At 31.6% G+C, this 19,801-nt stretch overlaps 2 pseudogenes; both read left to right on the top strand.

The window, feature by feature from the left end:
• Positions 1 to 3,598: 3,598 nt before the first annotated feature.
• On the top strand, positions 3,599 to 8,462 carry LOC108761757 (adult-specific cuticular protein ACP-22-like; annotated as a pseudogene).
• Positions 8,463 to 13,599: 5,137 nt separating this feature from the next.
• Positions 13,600 to 18,144, top strand: LOC108761756 (cuticle protein 19-like; annotated as a pseudogene).
• The last annotated feature ends 1,657 nt before the right edge of the window (positions 18,145 to 19,801 follow it).

Below are 19,801 nucleotides of genomic sequence, written 5' to 3'. Positions count from 1 at the left end.
AAAGAAAAAAGGTCTTGTAACGATAAATTATTTTTTAATTCGTTGTTTTGTTAATAATAAAAACATTCAATGTACATAATACATATCTGGCCATCAATCTATAATTATAGATAATTCAGGTTTATTCTGCTTTTAATCGGGATTGAATAATAACCAGTCAATAAGGTAAAAGTTCAAAAAAATGTTAAAAACTTAATAACTTGTAACTTAATTTAATTAATTTTAAATGGATTTGTTTTTAACTTAATTTAGTCTTTCTTTCTCTCTCTCTCTCTCTCTCTCAGACTTTAATTTATTAATTTTCTTCTTTTTATCTCTCTAAATGCCAATATTATTTTTTATAAGATCTTAAGCGTTAAAGAATTAATTTAGAAAAAAAGCTCAAGGATTGTGTGATAGACGCTCAGCTAAAATTAAACGTGAGTTGGATCTGTATTTAGGGAACGCTATCAGTACAATTGCGTTATGCTATTCCTGTTTCGTTTAATAAAAAAAGAATAGAAACTTTTTATTTATGTATAATTTTTAAAGAATGTGCAAACATGGCCAGCACAATGAAAAGTACAAGATTCCTTACACTTTTAAAAATTACATTTTATTTTTCTTTTATGATATAAAAATATCAAAATATGAAAATACCCATATACAAATATTTAAAAAACAGTTTTTATTACACAAGAAATATCTTTGTTATTTTATTTAATTTAAAAATCAAATATTAAATTTATCCCCATATTGTAGTTGTTTTGTTATTTAAAGTAATCCGATTTTAAGAAAACTTCGGATATTCTGATTTAATAAAAATTATGTTTTTCAAAATTAACTTTTTATTTAATTTGAATAAATTTAATTTTAACATAACTTTAACTAATTTAGCTTTTTGTTCATTTAACTTTTGACTAAATTAATTTTATAAGCCATTAACTTCAACTTAATTTATATATATATAGTTAAAAAAATATTAACTTACCTGCTTTTAATACATAAATAATTTGAACTAAATGTGTAATTTTAGTTAAATATTTATCATTTTTAACAAATACAATTATACCAACAGGGGAGAGCTGATACTTAACTCGAAATTACGTTCATTAAATAGCAATTAGCTGTAATATAATATTTCCAAATAAAGTACCAACAAAATCCAAGCAAACTAATGGATCTAATTTTGCGTAAAAAAATATCTCTCTCCTTGCAAATTTATACTTACATTCAAGTACTTTCTCCAAACAATTAAATATTTTCAGTTGTACAGGAGTACATCTCACACGAAAATATTTCGATACTATTTGAGTATAATAGCAAGGAAAATGTCTATCCGTTAATTTGAAATTCTCTTTCTCATTAAACACTGTATAATCTACGTAATATTTTGTAGATTCAGTTCTGCCTTCCAATTCGATAATCTGCTCCTTGGTCGTGATTATTCCATCCACAATATACATCTGGTAGTATAATTATGAACTACATATTATTTTGTACGTCGTTAATGGTAGTTTCCATGGTGAATAATTAATTTGTATGCTGTGTAATATGCAATACGAATAATAAAATCTTGAAGTAAGATTAACGCGTGGCGCGTAATGCATATTCATTGGATGTAAGTAATATTGCATGTTATTCCTGCTGTAGCGACTATCACGCTGTAAATTAACTGATTTGACTGCTGCCTCTGAGTGAGTTTTACACAGTTTCGAGCGGAATGATGTCACCGGAAAATTGCGCAGCGCGTATAAGAACGAGCCAAGTAATCGAAAAATCCGCGCGCGCTTTCTCCGTGCTCCCGATGAGAGAACGAGCAAAAATCTCTAATCCGCTGTGGCCGCGATTGCGCTACTTTTACAGCAACACGGATGAAAAATGTTGATTGACTATTTCGGCAATTGCCGTAGCGAGCAGTAATTTTACAAGGAGGCCACAGCTGCATGTTTCAGAAAATACCGAAAAGTAAACGGAATTCACTACTACAATTAAATTGATATACATTTTTTTTAGGTAAATATATAATAATTGACGTATATACCTACAATTATATATAATAGAGATATTAAGATTTTCTTTATATTTAACTCTTCGTTTGTAATCATATTTTTATTCCCTTTGTTTGCAATCTAGATTTTTTATCCAGTCCAAGTTTTTTATTGTTCTAAACTTAAAAAGGTGGGAAAATTCAGGATTACTTCTCAATATCTCCATTACATTACCAAATATTTTTAACACAAATATTAAAATTTTTATATAATAATACATAAAAATTTGAACAAAAATGAGGAAAAAAAATGGAAAATCGTTTAAAAATGTATAACTCAGAAATAACGAAATCAAACTCTGGTATCCTCTTTATTACGAAAAAATTTGAAAGTAAAGTTTTATTTGTGCCAAAAAGACTCAGAGTATAAATGGAGGAAATAACTTTTACAATTGTTAATTTAAAATTGGAATCATACACGCAAACTTAGTAGAATAAATATAATAATAGTACAACTCTAATATAAATTAAATACAATTCTTCTGTAATTCTAGGATCTTTTTTTTCAGTTTTTAATTAATAATAAATTAATATTAAAAATTGAATAAAATTTTTATAAAATTATTTAATATTTAATTAATATTAAAAATTAATTAATATTAGTATATATATATCTACATATTATTATATTAATTAAACGCACATTTATATTTTAATTAATTTGCATTATATCAATGATATTTCAAAAATAGATTTTACTTCTCATTATTGCCTTCATTTCAAAATTTATCCTTTGTCACGAATAATATTTCTCAAATGTGTGGAAGAGAAAATAATTAGCCACTTCAATCAAAAATTATCGACAAGCTCCTGAATAATTATACTCGAAACTCATCGCCTTCATAAAAGATATTGTTGTTAATTATGACATTAAAGGAAGTGTTTGATATACAATCTCATTGTTTACATTCCATCAATGTCATATACACGTCAGACGGAAAGCGAAGGAGAAAGAAGAAGAAAGAAGAAAACCAAACTCTCATTTAATATTATAATACTATTATCCAACTGTATTTAAAGAATTATTTAACAACTGAAGATTTTGTAATTTTAATTTTTTATTCAATCATTTTAAATCATACGACTTTTAAGAACGAATTGTCTTAAATGTATTCGTTATTTTTTCATGTTTCATGAAAAATGGAAATTTTAAAAAACATACATATAAAAATTTATATCTAAATCTCCTATTTATCTTTAAGTGTTCATGAAAAGCTAATGAATCAAGTAGAAACAGAACGTAAAAATTAGTACATATCACATTATACATTTATTATTTCCGAACCATTGCTTTCCCGGTCGTAAAATCGCGACGCCAATTCGTGTCTGGCAGTGACGAACATTGGGGTCGTACCATGGCGTTGTTTCAAAGAATTATTATCATTTCTACGACCCGACTGGTCACACCTCTTACTGTGCGGTATCGGGGACCAACCGCAGGGTACGACAAACGAATTAATGGTTAAAAGGGATCGTTTTTGCCTGTCCGGGGGTGGCCGCCACTATAAAACGATTCCGTTCCTTTCGACCCGGAGGTAGTCCATTGGTGGTTTTCGTTAAGGAAGAAACATGGCCTTTGTGAAGGTAAACTAAAGTCGATAGCGCGGCATTCGATATCGTAAATTGATACGCCGCGGGACCGTCGGCAATGCGGTAGGGAATATTACTGGGGCGCTTTGCTAGAACGGAAATTCGTGTTGTAACAGGTCGGACGAAGGCATGCACACGTCGCTTATAATTACATATTCTTGCGAACAAAATTGTGGAAGGTGTTGCATCTTTTGTGAGCGCGTTACGCCGCTGACGTCGGAATAATTGCGCATCCCGGAAAGTATTAGCGTGGAAAGCGTTACAATGCGAGCGAGTTGCGCCGGGCGAGGAGTAATTTTTGTTCACACATATACACGTAATGCGCGACCATTATGTAACGATTATATAACGATTAAAACGAAAATACAATATTTTGACATTACGAATTGGAGTGTATTAAAATCTCGATTGCATTATGAATTATAATATTTAAATGATAATTATATTAATATTTTGCAAGTAGTAAGGTAAACGTCCCAGTGACATGTATCTAACACATATTCGAATACTTACACAAAATTTATTATTATTAATCTCAAATGCTTTATTACAATAATATAATTCATAGTTTAGTTATATTTAAAGGTTACAATTGAATTATAATATTATATTTTAAAAAGCATTTGAAATTAATTATATAAACAAATAAATATTTGTGTAAATCTGGACGTAAGTAAATGTCCGACTGGAGCGTTTATCTACTTTTATAATACTACACGGAGAAAATTTTTTATTTAAAATTACTATAATATGGTAGTAGCTGCGGTCTTCATGTAAATTATAAGTTTAAATGCTATAGTTTTTTTTTAAACAATAATGTAACGTAATTTTTACACTTTTTCATAGTAAAAATTTTTTATTACAAAATCAAATATACCTAGCAAATTTTGTTTACGTACCATAGTAAAAATTAACTGTTTTCATGTTAGAATATGGCTTCACAAAATAATTACTTTATTTATGTGATAAAAATTAGTATTACCATAATAAAAGTTAAGTCGGAATCATGTTGTGAGAGTCCATCGAAAATACAAGACATAGTAAAGTGTAATTTAAAATTGTATTAAAACTTATAATATAAAATTTTTTCCGTGTACATTATAATTAAAATTGTAAGAAGTATAAAACATTGTTAATTGAGCAATTATTAATTCTGAATAATGTAAGTAGATTTTAGAAAATTTTACGTCAACAACGTTGTATTGTTCTGAAATCAAGTTGCAAAATGCTTTGTTATAATTAAGACAACAAGATATTGTTAATTAAAGTTATCAATGTCTTTGTTTTTGCTCGGCAATAATTTCTTTTGAGATTAAAATATACCGTCCAATAGGAACTTAAGAAGGTATCGTTGTACAATAGCCTTTTTAGTGAGAAAAGGCTGCGTACTATCCATCTTCATAAAACGTTATAATAAAGCCTTATAACGAAGACTTATCGATTTTTCGCCCCAGCTTACGCATAGCGTATAATATTTCTTTCTTTTTTATTTTACGGATTGAATATTGGAAAGAGTATTAATCGTATTAAGGTAAAAGCAAGAGATCAATTGAAAATTAATATACTACAATTTAAAGCAATATTATATAAATGTAACAGAATATCGAAAAAGAAGATATTCCTAGTACAAAAGATTTTAATAAAACTATTTATTTCAAGTGAAGCGAGGAATTTCCTGAACGGTGCATTTATCGCGAAGAGATCCGAATCTGCTTCTTTCTCGTTCTCTCTGTCTTCTCTTTCTTTGATATCCAATTTGCGGGAAGTGGACGGATATTAACCTTTCATGATCCGCTCGAGCAAAGAACTACAACGTATAACGTGAAGAATAACATGAAGGGCTCAGCATTTTACCTGGCCGCAGGCAAAGACACGATTCCGACCTCAAACTCCGGATGATCGATCCAATTTCAAGTTTCGCCGATCTCATCGATTCGCAGGGCGCAATGTCGCAACCTCCATAAAACGAATCGCCGGAGTCCAGGCTGCGCTGAACAAAGTATCACGCAGTCGTGACCGTAAACTAGCGAGCGCGGAGTGTTTCGGAGGTCTTTATGTGGGCGGTAAAAGCGTCTCGGTGAGTCCGTTCTGGCACACATATTCGGAAACGGAAGAATAATGGCAGGGCTTTTTTTTCGGTAATTTTCTACTACACCACCACCACACACACACCGCATCGTCGGTCGGTGCAATGAAAATGAATTTTGCTTCCTGCGTTTCGGTTTCCTTTCTCTCTCTTTCACCCTCTCTTTCCTCCTCTCTCTTTCTCGATTAGATTTAAGAGATTAACTTTTCCAATTATTCGCGGCCACCAATTTACCTTTAACAGCGAACAGTACTTCACGGGCGGCGTTGTCGGCCGCTTACACGACGCTCGAATGTCCCTCCTCGCTTTGCAGGAATTGATTGTCTGCGTCGTCTTCGTCGCTGTCGTTGTTAAGAGCTTCCCCAGGATGTATGAGGAAAATGCGGTGGGTGAGTGTCTCTCTCGCTTAATTCATGGAATTGGTCACTTGAGAAGGTAATTACGCGTATTGGTGAGAGGTTTATCGATCCGCACATGTTCGTCTCGATACTCTCACATGTTCTAAATTGCGGCTTAAATTAGGCTTCATTTTGTTAAAATTACAACATTTCCATTGATTATTCGAAAAGATCTGAGAATATAATAATTTTCTATTAAATCAATCAATAGAGGAAGACAATGACGCGGATATAGATCGCAATGGACACGGTCATGATCGCGTACTCGTATCATCATTTTGTCCGGCCAGTGACGAGCTATCATGAGGAGATAATCTGGGAAGATAAATACGGACATCATCATTACGACTACAAAGCTAATCCAAAGTATAAATATTCTTATGGCGTAGACGATTATTATACTAACGATCATCACGGACAGACGAAACACCGTGACTGTGAGTGTATATATAGGTGTACTCTCGATATTCTCTAAGGCTGTAGCGCTTAACTTTTATATTATATTAACCGTTATCACGCGTTATCTCGATACGCCGAATGAGAATAACAGTTTCTTCTTAAAGATAGTACATGTATTTTTTTAACAAAATGAAAGGTGTTATGAAAAATTACAAATTCTTCTCTATTGTATTTAAAGTAATACAAAAAATTGGCAGTTTAGAACCTAAATCTAAACCATATTTTTAAAAAATGATTAAGATATGTGTGTGAGAAAATTTTTATTTAAATTATAAATTGTTAAATATGAATATATTGACCTTATTGAATTTTTTATACGTAATATATAACATTCATCTTTATTAAGTATAAATCTAATTTGAATCATTTTTTGCAGAGCCTGATACATTGAATGAAAATCTCTGTACCTGTTATTTGATCACCAAAGATTGCTATTGAGAATGTCAATTTGAAAATTAATTTTTAATTAAAAATTAACTTTTTTCTTCTAATATCACATATTTGTAGTATACATGTCTCTTATATTGACAAAGTAATCATATAGCAACCCTAGATGTATCGCAATACTAATCCAGAGCCAGCGAGGCAGTGAAATGTAATTCGATCTCGCGCTCTTAATTAGAATCTCGAAGTAATTGGATACCTGCTCTTAATTAGAAGCTAGGAAGGACCAGGTTTGCTTCTTACTCCGGTGCGTTACGGCCCGTTGTGGATACATCACTTTTCTGGTGCGTTTCCCGTAAAAACGTGAGAGTCCTGTCAAGCTCATTGGTATTCGGTGTACGCCTGTTAAATTTAATTGTGACTGATACGAGAGAGAGCATAGAAGTTTATTACGCATTCGTTGGGAAGCTCTCTGGCAAAGCTGGCGAATGAAATGCACGGAGCTTACAGGAAAGCTATTCCGATACGGTGTACCTGGAAAACGGTGTAACTGCCTGCGTAAACGCGAATTTAATTGGAACGTATGGAGAGATACACGAGTTTCTATTATATCTTCATTCAGTCTAAATACCATTCTTATCTCAGCTCCGCATGTACGCGAGTAACACTCCTTAATTACTTCAATAAATATCACAAATAGCACCATTACTTCCTTCAAGGCAAGTCTTCGCTTTCTTATTGTCGTGGAAAAACTATTTAAACATTTTAATTTAATTAAAAAAAATTTTTTAATGTTTCTCTCTCGTCCTCTCTTTGCAATTTTATGTATTTTAAAACATTTGGATAATTCTACAATATCATTTTTTTATTTCAAAAGTAGCAACTCAAAAAATGAAATTTTCCAAAAAAGGAAAAAATTATCTTTTAACTTAACAGAAAATGATTGACTAATCAAATAATATCGACAAAAAGAATATATTCTTAACATGATTAAACGTCATTTTTGTCATTTTCATTTCATAATTCTTAAAAATCACCCTTTTTAAGTTGCGATGGCATTTTTAGTTAGTTATTCTTATTAAGTCATGATGACTTTGACATTTTTTAAAATAAAGTTAAGTCAGTTCACTTTTGATGAATTATGACTGGTAGATTTATTTAATTCATTATAATAGTAATAATTCGAAAGTCACATTTTTTAGTTGTATCACTTTCGAAATAAAGGAGATATTATAATATATTTTTATAAAGTAAATATAGTCATAAATGGATAATAAAAGCTAGTCTTACTAGACATTATTGATTCCAATCAAATGTGTAAATGTTAATTATCTTACTTATGATGTGAATCATAGGCAAACATGTTCAAGATGAATATCACATCCATGAGCCTGGTGGCAATGTCAGGAGTGTAAAATATCATGCTGATCCTCACGGCCGGTTTTATGCCGAAGTTTATAACTACTGCGGGAATGATCATTCGAGTGGCACATATGGTGGATATAAACATAGATAGTTGAAAAAAATATCATAATGAACTATCGATAAAATGATTAATGAAAAAAAAGGTGACTAACGAGAATAATGTTATAAACGCGCCTGCATTCTGTACAAATTCGATCGTAACCAATATATTGTTAAATATTTATTTTTATATTATGTAAATTATGTGTTGTTGAAATATTATTCTTATAAGTTGTTAATATTTTATCTCTTTACAGTAGATAAAAAGATATTGTGTATCAATAAAAAATGTTATTACATAATTTGTAACCCGTACATTAATTATTGCGCATCTATAAATATCTTTTTTTAATTTCAATTCGCGTCTTTCTAATTTTTAATAACAAGTGTTGTATGAATTATGAGAATTAAATTTTTTATAAGAGAAAAGACACTTCAAATTCATAAAAAAAAAAATGAACAGTTATAAATGAAATTTAGACTGACAAGGATAAATTAAGTAAGAAAAAGAAACTTCTAACAAAGCGAATTTTGATACTAATATCCATATGCAAGTAAAATATAAGACTAATAATAACGTAATTTCTACATTAAGATTATATCGATATAGAAATATCAATCACTCCCTTCTTTATAATTTTCGAAACGGATTCTCCTTTGGAATTCATTCCTAGTTTTACCGCAATCGCGTGATCTCGTTCCATCAAAACGAGTGGGAGCTACTTGCTCAGTTTCTGCTGACCGAATGCAGCAAAGTTGGCCAATCTCTCTCATCAGCACGCCGCAACATGTTTTTATCCAATCACGTTCTCGCGCACACTCGACCTCTCGAGTCAGCAACGGGACGGACCGACTATGATGGCATCGCAGAAAGATGAAGGAAGTGCAAAGCAGGGGAAACGACGTGACGTGACAAGGGTGAAAGGAGCAAGATCGAAATTTTATGCCCTCTCATTGAACAATAGCGACGAATGGATTGGTCGTTTTACAAGAAGATCGGTCAGTCATTGTGTTATTGACCCTGTCAATTTTGTTGTCAATTTTGTTGCCAATTCCGTTGTCAATCTCGACGGTTTCTAATGCGGATAATCTCATTGCCTAACGCTTCGACAATTTCTATTAAGTTCTCTTAGCGGAGACTATATACAGTATACAGGAATGGTCCGGCGCTGAGATAGAAACGTTGAATTTCCTGGAGCGAGTAGCCAGGGTTTCACGTTTCGCAACATTTCCGAGCTTATAATCCTTGCTCTCGGTTTCAACTAACAACCGGTTGAATTATTACCGCTATCATAAACAAATAATAGTTATTAACGAACTAAGTAATCATGTACTTGATGTTGCGAAATTTTTGTAAACGCAACACGTTTCATCATTTATAGAAATAATGACCTTATTCTTGCTTCTACCAGCTATATAAACGCTATTACATATTGCATGCAAAAACAGTTCGTTCTAAAAGAGAAATGGAGATTTTATACATAATTTTACATATCTAGCTCAACTGTGCACGCTGAATCACTATTCGTCGTTCAATTTTGTATGTCGTAGTATCTTTCCAGCTAGACTCGCTCGAAATTGTCGCGTCGAAGATTGCGACAATCAGGTGAGAACTTATTAGCATAATTGATGTTCCTCTAGTGCCCGCTGTACCGTCCAAGGTATATGATTTTAACTTGGATATTACGGTTGCTCATCAAGCGTAGTAGTTTGAGTAAGAACCACGAGAACTGGTGCTATATAGGTCTATCTTTACGTGCCTCCATATTCTCTTTGAACCTTTGCTGACGTAGAATGGAGTATGTTAATGAACGGTTCACGCTCTCGCCACGTATATCCTTACCTATATATGTTATCCTTTTACTATATTATGCTTATAAATTATCAATCTTTAAAATGATGAAGTAAATAAGAAAAGATTTCTAGATATATTAAAGTCATAGAAAATAATCTATTTATGTAAAGCTATCAAATCTTTTAAAAACGCCTGATTCTATGGAGATACAATCATTATTTCTTCAAGATAAGAAGGTATATTAAGAACATATTTTAGAATGTTAGACACGCCCTCTCATTTACTATTAAACCCCAGGGAACGGAAATGGACTGGCATAAAGAGAACGTACAGATAAGGGGAAATGATGGTACATTTCAGTAGATTGATAAGATCACGTATAGGCAAGATCAGATACGACGTAATCTGTCTTGGAGACGCTAATCTGCGTATGAGACTGATAGCTTAGATAATGCCGCGCACCCACATGTCGATTACGCTGATTATGCGAGGCGACACGTCAACGGAAGATGCTGTTTGTAGTTGTCAAGATTGTCACGCATTTATAAGCATGATGTCAAGTTCACGTGACTTCATCATGAAAAAAATACAAAGACTCTACTATATCTATTTAATTTAGAACCATTCGAGCGCACCGTAATTTCCGTGTCCTGACAGCAAATGGATATCTCCAATAACTTATTGTGCATACAAAGCCACCGTGATGTCAAACATATTACTCTGTGTTACAAGATCCTTGTTATCTATATGCTGCTAATTGGAACAGCGTTAACAAGTTAAGGCATAAATACCGGAGTTGTCCTACAATTTAGAAAAAAGTTAGATTAATTTTCGTTTTTGCTATTATAATTTAATATGTTAACGATGAGTGATTTGCACTTTGAACCTCTAAACTATCTTGAAATCGAGCACTCGAGTGTACTTAACGTTAAGTAAACCTGCTGTTTCATAATCTCGCTTTATTAAATATAATTATCGTTAATCGTCACCTTCTTTTGGGTACCCAATCCATCAAAATTAGTATAAATCGACGATAAAAAGCAATAAATTAGATTAAGTTATACACGAAGGAAACACAAACCGAATATTATTAATGCGATGCGATGTGCTCTCGCATAATATGAATGCGCATAGCGACGTTTAGCACGGGTCGATACAGTTGTTACTAAAGCAAATAGACGGATTACGACTTAACTACATGGGACTGCTCTTTTTTATACACGAGATGATTCCAGGGGTAGTCATTCCTAAATCTGAAATCTACTGGATACGCAGAGTTCCATCAGGACTCCTTCCGCGAGAAACACTGCGCTTTTGCCCGTAATTCCTTTCGCAATTAGCGAAATCGCAGATCACTTTGCAGATATATACGAAATAATCAAAGCTCAATTTTTTTGAAAAACGGTGATTGAAACGGCCTCTCTTTACCTCACACAATCCGAACCGCTGATATCGGAGAGCTTGACTTTATTTGGCGTATCGGATACGCCCGTAACGCGTGTTCACTTTGCTTTTCCGCCGACATGGAAGCAACGGAGTTACGGATGAGAAGGTTAAATCTCTAATATCAAGCGTATCACATGCTTGAATTTCATCATGGTGCGCGTTACACGTGTAACGTATTTGTAATGTAAATAGGTTATTGTTACGCGCCGCGCGAATGAAATTTTCCGATAACGAAGCTAGTCATTGCGATTTGGAAGACGACCATAGCTATTAAACTAATGATAGTAGCTCGTGATCGTTTAATTATCGACTGTCATTTTTATCGCAGAAAAGTAATTGCAGTGCGTCATTCAATCTGTTCTAAATCACTGATTTATAATCATTGATTTATATCTGAAAATTGTAACTGATGTTACTCTGTGTGTGTGTTTTGTGACACGAAGATTATTACTGAAGCAAATCTGCACAGCAACCCGTTAATATAACTCGTATTTCTCTCTCTCTCTCTCTCCTCTAAATAAAAATTTACTTCATAAAGGATCAATATATTTATTAAAATTATAGAGGTCATCGATCATTTTGTATTTAAATAATTCTTAAACAAAAGCTAAAAATAAAACTTTAGAAACATAGTACAAATTAGAAAGTATCTTTTATCAGATAATAATGTAGTAGTTTTTATATTTTCTTCAATTTTTAAATAATTAAAACGGATCATATTTTTATAAAGTTTTAATAATAAAATAATCAATACAAGTTTTAATAAAGTGCAGTAATTAGTTTCCGAGAAATAAGGGAGGTGTCTTTTTAGAAGACCTGTGTCAGTATCGACGACTTTCCTCTATTAATTAATCATTTATAAAAGTATTATTAAGTATTAATAAATCAATTTGTTGTAAATTTCTGTCGCTGTTTAATCTATCAGCTTACAATATCTTTAATTGTAAACATTTACATTAAAAACTTCAAACCCTCTCCCGCCTATCGTATAGAGGCAAACAAAAAATTCAGATTTCTCGATGAAAAAGATACACAAAAAGACGTATATGTGTACTGAAAAAGGTAATTTTTTATGGTTTTAAATAGTCCATTATTGTATTCAAATATTGCCAATCGTGCGCTTCGATACTCCGCTACGATCGTCAATGAAAGCCAACCGTTTCGAGACTTTTGGGAAAAAACTTCCGTAGCGCAATCGATACAGCAAAATCGATTGTTTCACGGGACGGGTATCCACATGCGTGGCGTTCGCTATAGCAGCGTTTCATCGCAGGAGTGCCCAATCTTATGCATAGAAAAGCGATTGGTTCACGGTGTGTTTTTGTCATTCGCAGAGACCGTTCTGTACGTCCTAAATAGTGGTGGCGAAATTCTCCTGGCAAAGAGAAACACGCTATATAAACTTCTATCGGTATCGACAAAAGTATCATTCGTATTTTAGGAGTAAGGTGCAAGCATCAGAAGAATGACCACGAAGGTACCCATTAAAATTTGATATCTTTTTAATCAGTTATTATAGTCCAATTATACACATATATGCATATATATGGTTTTAACTCTATTTAATCTTGAATGCTACACAACATTTTTTAAATGGTAAAATTCTTTTGCATAAATTCCTATCATTAACGCTAATCATAAAGAGTTAATTTCTTGTTAATTCTTGTAACTGTTTTAAATAAAGAAACCTCGATCTTTTTTGCATTCTATGTGCTTTTAATGTGCAAAAATTAATGTTTTATACATTTCATCTTGCAACTTTTTTTATTAGATGTTAAACTGATATGAACTTTTTTATTAAATCATAATAACTCGTTTATTACAACTATCTCCGTAATCCATAAAGTAGAAAGCTCCCACTTACAATCGATTGCGAAGAAAATGCTTTCTTCTTTTTTGAATGCAGAATCCTAAACTTTGTTCTTGCTTTGTGCAAGAGCACATGTAAATGGCAACAATTTGTCGGCAGCTTACCCTGTTATTGGCCGTATTGGCCCTTGCAGCGATTCAAAGTGGATTGGCAGGGCATGCTCACAGTTTCGCACACTTTCATGGACCAGTTGTAGGGCCTGGACATGAACTGGTTGTCCACGATAAGCACGGTCATCATCATGTAGACTACATTGCACATCCTAAGTACGAGTTCGCGTACGGAGTCGAAGATCATCACACTGGCGATTATCATGGACAAAAAGAGCACAGAGATGGTAAGACATATCACTAATTTATGTAACATTGTAAGTGGCAAAACACTTGCAAAGTATTCAAAAGTTAAATTATAATTATAAATATAACATTTATTATAAATTTTATTATGAAAGAATCGAATGATTTATACAAATATTTTTACATATGATATAATTATGGATACGTTAAATAAATTTTTACAAGCTATTTGTATTTAACGTATAGCGTATTGATAAAAATTTATTTAATACGTCTATATATACTTGGAACTTATACTCGGAATGCACAAAACATTAAAAATTTATTTGAACTTATCATTTAGTGACTATTTATGTCTAATAAGTTATCATAAATCTTTTAAAGAAATTAATCTATTTATTTATTTATTTAATAGACTTATAATAATTTATTAGACAAAACAAAATATTTATCTCTATTATTAGAAACAAAATATTTGCAAAATTATGTCAAGAGAAGCAAATAATTCTTGTGTAAATTACACGAGTTTATAGAAGAATCCATCAATGCAACAGTTAATATATTAAATACGACACAAGAATAATTTATATACCGTAATTAATTTTGTGAAAAAAAGTCAAAATTTATTTCATTACAAGATTCACAAGAGATCACATATTAATGCATTCAGCCTGATCTTTACGGTGAGAGCCATATAGCGGTCCGTTGGCTTGGAATGCACGATTCGGATCTGCATTAATGAAATACTTAATTAATAAATGTTTCACATAATATGGTGGAGTGTTTGTATAGAAAAGACTATGTTTAATTAATGAGATTTATTTATACATATCGTATATCAAATGTATAAAGCGAATAATTACTTGTTAAGAACGTGTGTTTCTTTTGTGTTTTTGTACTAATTATTACATGAAGTTACTGAGTATTTTTGATATTTCGCTCTCTTTATAATTATATCTGTGCTTGTATCATTGCTCGCGTTATTCGTGTCACTTTCTGAACTGGAACTATTTTGCCTACATTTATATAAATAAATGATTAAAGATGTTAGAAATGAGATGGAGAAAATAGTTTTAATTTGAACTCTCTTTTGTTATGAGGTCAAAATACGGTTTTAAGGAGGGTTTCTAACTTAGCCTGATACTATAAAATCATTTTTAAGAATTTGTTTCTGGAAAATAAAAACACTTCTTAAAGGTCGAAGCACAGACCTTTGCATAACGCATAATACATAAAGTGTAAGAGAATTAACTAATCAGAATCTTTTATTTCATGAAAGGAAAGATTCTGACTGGTTGATTCTCTTATGCTTTATGCATTATGCGTTATGCAAAGGCCTGTGGTCTCGCTCTCAGAATATTGGTTTTATGTAAACATTTATGCATCTTTTAGCTCAAAAAAATTAACTTTATTACGTTTCGTGCGTATAATAGAAAAAATATTATTTATTGAATACAAAGTCATATAAATTTGGCAATTTTTATTTCAAGAGAAATGAAACTTCAAGAGAAATGAAAATTTATCCTAGCTTTTCTTTTTTTAATTTTCCTAGTTTTAATTTCTTTAATTTTCGGATGTACGTCAATTGGGCAATCTATATTATATATTTTTTGGAAAAACATTTTTGAAATGATGTCGTGTTTCATGAGTTGTTCTATTATAGATATTTTAATTATACCCAAAACATTCGTGAAATTTTTATAGAAATTCAGAAACAAAAGAAAAGTTAATTACGAACAGAACATACAAAGCATGTGTCGTACTATTTGAAAAATATAAAATTATTACATTAATAAATTAAAATTTAGTTGAATATTTAAATTTTAATCAAAATACAAATTAAAATTAAATTTTATAATTTTACTCAATAGTGTTTTTGAGTAACAGTGTATTTAATAATATAATAAATTAAACTTCGTTTTATTGACGTTTTTTTGTGTCATAAAATTTAAATTACATCAACTGTAAGTACCGAGTATTTTTTATGTTGTATGAGTATATGTATATATGTGTGTCTTTGTATATAAGTATGTGAACTCTCTTGTACAAAAATATTTATATAAATATTTTTATATATTTGCACATAATACATATATACATATAAAATATATACATATATAATAGTATGATTAAAATTTTATTAAATATATACATATATATATAATACAATTATTTAAGTATTTAAACATTTATATTATATTTATTTAAATATGTGGAAAATTTGTTAATATTTGTATCCGTTACATTTTAAGCTATTAGCTATTGATATTATATTATCATTATGAATTTTACGTTCTTTAATATTTTAACCAATTTTTAAATACATATTAAGTACACTTATCCATTATAGATTAATTTTTAAGTGTGTTTTGAAATTTGTCTCGAATATTTCCGTATTATATATTGTACAGATTGCATGCTGCCTCCATATCTGTTTTTGATATGAAGTAATCTCACACCCAACTGAATTTTTATCTTCTCTTTTTCTGTTAATTTGTCTGAATGTTTTATTTTCAGGTGATGATGTAAACCAGATATATTTGCATAATTTACTATTACAAAACAATAAGCACATGTTGCTTCATTTTCCATAAGTTTTACGAAATGTCTACATATCCAGTGACGAACTGGGATCTGTTTGTCATCTTCTGCTTGTATTTGTATAATATATATGTAAATTTGTATAAATATATTTTATATATATATTTACACATATGCACATAATATGATTAAAATCTTATTAAATGTGCACACATAATACGAATATATATACTAGGTGATTTATTTTATTTTTAACAAGAAAATATTTTGAAAATATGTAATTTTACCAACAAACATTCTAAAAAAGTTGTATGATATAGAGACGTATTTTAATTACGTTGTTTTTTTTCTAGGTGAAGACGTCAAATTGATGTAAAAGTCATTTCCTCTTTTTTAAAATAAAATTATACAATTTTTTATGTAAAATAATGAGATCAATTAGTAAAAAAATACAAAGTTGCTTTAAAAAAAATGTGTAGGCAAAATGCATAATTTTTTAAATACGCAACTGTCGCTATCAATTTTACATTCTTTAGTATTTTAACCAATTTTTGAAAAAATTTTAACACTAACCTATGAAATGTTTTTTTAATTTTGTCTTGAATGTTGTGCTTTATTTTCCATTGTACAAATGCTGCATGTTATTTCCACGTCGTTTATTGCCATAAAGTAAATCCAATATCGAACCGAATTTATTTTTTTCTTTCTCTTTTTCAATTAATTCGTGTCTGACTGTTTTATTTTCAAGTGGTGATGTAAATCATATCCGTTCAGATAATTTATTTTTACAAAATAATGAATGCATTTTGTATTTTCCATAAATTTTGTGTAATGCTTACGTATCCAGTGTGTGTGTGTGTTGGATGTGTGTGTGTGTGTGTGTGTGTGTGTGTGTGTGTGTGTGTGTGTGTGTGTATGGCATATATTTACGTGGCTAAAATCTATTCTTCTAAATAAATAAATTTATCATCTATAGCCAATACAAGTTTGAGAGAGAGAGAGAGAGAGAGAGAGAATAAATATTATTTAATGTAATATATTGATTATTATATTTCAGTCGCTTTTTCACAATAAATTAGACTTTGTAAGTTATTCAACATCAAACCTATTAAAATTTACGTAATCATGCAAAGAGTTGCTGAATTTTTTACGATGCTCGCGCAACAAAGTGGAAAATTTTGTGGTGGTCTAAATGATACTGAAAGTCTCTGAAAAATTTCGATAAAAGTTTATCTGGCGAATCTTCACCTAGAACGGGTAGATATTCGAAAGCGCAACTCTGAATCGCAATAAGCTGAGCGTAGATGGCTTTAAACTTATCGACACAGTGTTTTTTTCTCGACGCTCACTTTTTTTATTTTTGCATAGCCGTGTCGGTAGTTAAAGATTATAAATGACAGGGTCAGATTACACGGCGGTACGCCTCGGTGCGCTCCATTTTAATTAAACATCGCGACGGTAGCCATATTGATGTAACATAATATATACAGATATTGTAATATCGATGACACATCCGTGTGTTTAATTTTCTATAATTAATGCACGATCATGATAGCAATCTATAATAGCCATCGTGTATTGGTGCAAGAGCAGTTTTTCGTTCACAGGAAAAAAGGTCATCGGCGAGTACACCATCAAGGAACCGGGCGGTAACACCAGAACCGTGACCTACCACGCTGATCCGCACGGAGGATTTTTTGCTCACGTCCACAACTCCGGCGGTAATAACCATCACGGAGGTACATACGGCGGTTATGGGCACTACTGAGGGCATCAAGAAACCTAAGTGTGATATACGACGGTAAAACGCTTAACCCAGGTCACTTCTCGCCTTGCATTATAACTGTTAAATAAACATTTGCTGTTTCTCAAATTTGCAATGTATTCTGCTTGCACATTTACCTATCTTAATTAAAAAAATTATGAAAGTACAAAACACGTGGAGGATTATTTGTTTTGTAAAATTCTTTAATGTTACATATGAACTGTAATTAAAACTTCCTCCAATTTTTTTTAATTTGTGATTCCAATTAGAGACAAGTCTGTTATATTTTATCTCGCTGTTGAAATATTAAATAAATTTAACGAAAAGTTTCTTTTTCGAGAGAAGATTTATATTTGTTCTTTCGTTGCGTAAACTTAAAAAGATAGATATACGTGTTATTACAGAAAAATCTGGTATATAAAATTATAAATCAATTCTGTTCTGAAATAATATAAATTATACATCGTTTAAAGTGGGCTTTATTATGTATATATCATATTTTAGATTTTCGTCGCTATTGCGGCTTCGCTTATGTAATCGAAAGCGTTATTACTTACGGAATAGCAACGGCGATTCAGAAGTGTAGGCAGAACAAATAAATGGACAGATTGCGTGTATATAGGTCTAGCTCAATGAGCGAGCGAGGTGTTCTAAGCTTCGGCGAACATATTGGGTCACGTATTGGAACCAGCGCGATCGCTATCGCGTGAATAGACTAGCAGAAATTGAATTGCACTTACATGGCTATATACGTGCCATTGAATAGTGTGTAACTCACTATTATCGCATTAGAAGGTGCATGCTGAGGGAATGATTTAAGTAATTCCAGAAACTCTGTGACATTTAGCCATGCTTTTATGTCTGAGGAGACGTCTCACTGTTTGTATTAAATTAGCAAACGTTTAAGGGAACTCTGTGAACGAGAACGATTTAAATTTACATTTTAATCCATACTCATATATACATTTAATAAATCTTTGATAAAGATTACTCACTAATTCCCTTAATTTCTTTGTGAACATTTTATAATTATCTTTAACATTTTACGTAGTTGGTTAACGGATTTAGTTAATGGAACCAGTGCATTATAATATTTGCACAAAGAGAAATTCTAATTATCGAGGTGACGTTTCAAAAGTAGTTTAAAAATCGGTAAATAATGAACTCCTTAAGTGGTTAATGGAATAAATATTTATGCACGGTGTAGGCATATCTGAGATACAATTTTAGTCGCTGAAGTCTCACTTAAAGGGATGAAATTAAGATGCTGCCCTTTGAGCCAGAAGAGATGCTGCGCCGAGAAAGAGAGAGTGCTTTTTCTCGTAGAACGAGCGAAGCTTAAATGTCGAGAAAGAGCTGTCGAGGGAGAGTGTAGCTGGGATTGGCGTCAGACAACGTATTAATTTTTCAGGCCGCATCAGAGATGCGAGTGAAAATTAACTCGGTGCATGCACCATCGACTCTCAAAGGTAAGTATTTCATATATATTGAACGTACAAATGCGTAAGGCGACTCTGCACGAAATGCCAAGATGAGCCAGTGGCCTGTTTACAAATTCTTTTGAGAATGCGGTTAGACTGATTATTCTGCACGAAGCAGAGCTCGAAAGAATAAATCACGGCGCGAACGCACGGCGTGCTCGGACCCCGTATATTACGCGAATAATCACGATTGATCA

The sequence above is a fragment of the Trachymyrmex cornetzi genome, unplaced genomic scaffold (genome assembly GCF_001594075.2).
Source record: "Trachymyrmex cornetzi isolate Tcor2-1 unplaced genomic scaffold, Tcor1.1 scaffold262, whole genome shotgun sequence".
Taxonomy (NCBI): Eukaryota; Metazoa; Arthropoda; class Insecta; order Hymenoptera; family Formicidae; genus Trachymyrmex; species Trachymyrmex cornetzi.
Note: the sequence above shows the minus strand (reverse complement) of the source record. Positions and strands in the feature narration are given on the sequence as shown.